The sequence below is a fragment of the Achroia grisella genome, unplaced genomic scaffold (genome assembly GCF_030625045.1).
Source record: "Achroia grisella isolate CSIRO2021 unplaced genomic scaffold, CSIRO_AGI_Agris_v1 utg2471, whole genome shotgun sequence".
Classification (NCBI taxonomy): Eukaryota; Metazoa; Arthropoda; class Insecta; order Lepidoptera; family Pyralidae; genus Achroia; species Achroia grisella.
This window is the reverse complement of record NW_026712739.1, coordinates 548557-552319: the sequence shown is the minus strand read 5'-3', so window position 1 is coordinate 552319 and position 3763 is coordinate 548557.

Genomic DNA, 3763 nt, shown 5'->3' with positions numbered 1-3763 from the left:
TATACTACGTTGACTTTTGTCCTTGACACAAATAAAAAAAAATATTGTCAGGTAAATACACCGATACTTAAGTTAGTTTAATACACTTTTATATTGGTAACTTTGAGTTAAATTCATTAGTTTGTATTTATTAATGATTTTATAACTAGAATATAAAAACGTTAAATTCTAATTTTATATATATATTATATGGCAGTATGGTTTTTGTCTTTTACTATCCACGGAATGGTTAAATCTTTAAAAAGTAAGTACAAATTAAAACAAAGATGGCGGTACCAATAAATTTCTTCTGCGTATTTGTTGTTAGAAATAGACGTTATGAGAAGCCATTGTCTTTTATAATAATGATTGCCAGCTAACTTATTTGTAAATAAATTAACAATATGTATATTAAATTGCAAGTTTATTTATAATAAAAAATATAACAGCATTTGTTTATTGTTCACAAACGATCGGTTTTGTTTGAAAATATTGTTTGTTGAATTCCAAAGGCTTGAAGTAAACATACATTTATTTCGGTTGAATGTTATTAACTCTATATTTTTGTACATGTACTTATTTATCGAAGTGCTGTGCCGCGACTTCGTCCGCGTGAAATTTTGATGGCATTTTTATTATCTAAATATATTATTATATAACTCAACTGACAGAGTCATCTATCAACGCACAGCCCAAACCACTGGACGGATCGGGCTGAAATTTGGCATGCAGGTAGATGTTATGACGTAGGCATCCGCTAAGAAAGGATTTTGATTAATTCTAACCCCAAGGGGATACAATTGGGGATGAAATTTTGTCAATTTTAAACCGATCCGGCTGAGACTTTGCATGCACAAAGCTACTATGACGTAGGCATCCCCTAAGAAAGATAGATTACGATTGTACCAGTCGCGAGTGTTTTTGTAAAGTTTGTGTTGATGACGTGATGTCTGTAGTGCTGTTCATGTACGTACGACAGTTACCACTTACCATCGGGTGGCATGTCAGCTTGTTTGGCATTACAATAACAAAAAAATGTAGCGAAATTACATTAAAAGTACCAGGAGAACATGAGTTTATAGGTAGTTTGTTGAGAGATATGACTTGTGAAATTACAGTGTATGGAGACCGGACCTCGTAGTCCTTCGATTCTTGCGCGAACATTTATATTCATCCACCGTATTAAAGCAACATGATAACGTGATGTCCGTTATGCTGTTATATGTATTTTGGCGACGCTTACCACTTTACCATCGGGTGGCACGTCATTACTTGTAACAAAAAATAGTTATGTAGCGGAACTACATTTAAAGTACCAGGAGAACATGAGTTTATAGGCAGTTTGTTGAGACATATGATCTGAGAAATTACAGTGTATGGAGACAGGACCTCGTAGTCCTTGAGATCTCCACCGTATTAAGGTCACATGATAACAATGTCTGCAGTGCTGGTTACGTATATGGGCGACGGTACCACTTACCATCGGGTGGCACGTCAGCTTGTTTGGCATTACAGTGGCAAAAAATGTAACGAAACTACATTAAAAGTACCAGGAGAACATGAGTTTATATGCAGTTTGTTGAGAGATGACCTGTGAAATTACAGTGTATGGAGACCGGACCTCGTAGTTCTTCAGATCTCCACCGTATTAAGGTCACATGATAACGTGATGTCCGTAGTGCTGTTCATGTATATGGGCGACTGTACCACTTACCATCAGCAGACCGTCAAATTTGATTACATTCCAATTGCAGGATTATAAATGTAAAAACCTATCAATGTTTTCGCTAAATTCTATTCTATAAAATTTAAGAATTTATAAATGACAATAATGTTTTTGTAGAAAATATCTAACTTAAAATTCATAGCGCTGACAATGTTATCTGATTGAACAGAGATTAAGTGCGTAGCGGTTTCTATGTTGATTGCCGCATGCCTAATCCTTGTTAATTAAATATAATTAAATCAATATTTATTTAAAAGAGCAACACACAAGTTTCTTGCTTATTCTTCTTGTGATGAGTATGCATTCCGAATGAGCGGTAGAATAAAAAATCTTGACTATTCAAAAGTGCTTATATTAAGTTTATTTGAATAAAGATTATTTCTATTGTAATAAAACTTGAAAGATTGCTTAGCGATAAGACCGCCTTTTGTATCAGTGTATATTTTCCATTTTAATTGTTTTTTTTTTTTTTTTTTGTTCTAATTGGTGCAATAAAGATAAATAAAAATAAAATAAATAAATAAAACCAGTTATATGTATAACAAAATATTTTATTTCAATACTTTATAGTATTTATTATAAAAAAATGTTTTAACTGTCACCATAAACAAGAATACACTCTGTGGCACTGACCACAGACCACCTTCATACGTTTAAAAAATAATATAAACTTATATTCAATAGTACCATTTCGTAAACACAATGTGTTACAAAATACAATTTACTGTCATAATCACTATATCTTCACGCTTGTAATCTTATATAGGGTAGTCATAATTATTAAACAACATTGGACGTCATAAAAGCTATTGAAATTAATATATAAATAAGTAATTATTTATTAATATTTACATGACTACATGTAATTACCCTTAAATAAATTCAAAACATCTGTTAAATCATATTTACTGAGCAAAGCCTATTACTCACTAAACGATTACTTGAATGACGAGCGTGCATGGCAATAGTTGTTCATGCACGGGATTTTCATTTAATGTTAGACATATAAATTGGCCTTATAAAAAAAGTAATTCAATTGAGTTTCTTGCCAGTTCTTCGCAATTAGATCTATATACTGAACTGGATGGCAGGGGAAATATTATACGTTCATAAGCGGCTAAAATGTCCTACATGAATAAATGATTTTTAATGTGAATTAGACACTCCAGTGATTGTAAACACAGTCAACAAACCATATTAACCGAACAGTGAACAATTAACACAGCGCCATCTAGTCCTACGCTAAGCAGACCCTGTATTATATAGCTTCAAATACGCAAAGGCTTATTTAGTCTACTCGGTCTTCTCAAACATAGTATACTCAGTCTTCTCTTACATAGTCTACTCGGTCTTCTTAATAGTCTACTCGGTCTTCTGATGGTCTATTGGGTCTTTACGATGATAGTCATCGTTATCAATGGTCTCTTCTGTATTGTATTAATCATTTTCTAATAATCTAACCAGTCTACTAATGATATAAATATATTGTCTTGACATTGCATTTCGTAACACATTGTAGAAATTTTTACAAATAGATACATACGCACCCAAGCTTATCCTACTTAGTCTTAAGAGATAATGTGTTTTACACTCACCATACTTTATAGCCCGATTAAAATAGTCGTAACATATGCACCATTGCATCTTGCAATATTATATTTAAAAAAATGCGTTTTGTTAATACATACCTTAGTTGAAAGTTTACAAAAAGAAAGAAAGAAAGAAAGTGAAGGAATTTCGTTAATATGAACATATTTTTATGATTATCTGTAAAGTTAGGAAAACAAGTTGCGATTGTTGAAACTTTCCAGTAAGGGGCTGTTCAAGTATTACGTAAGCAGATTTATCACAATTATTTACCCCCCATCCCCCGTTGTCAGCAAAAGTAAGCAAAGCTCTTACCCCTCCCCCCATGCTTACGTAAACATTTCTCAATTAATGTATTGTTTTTTAACAAAGACAATGTGAGGGTTGCCATTCGTGTAAAAAAGTAAATTACGACCGATGACGTAATCATCATACAGACTCCCCCACCCCCATGTCATCCAAAATAAGCAA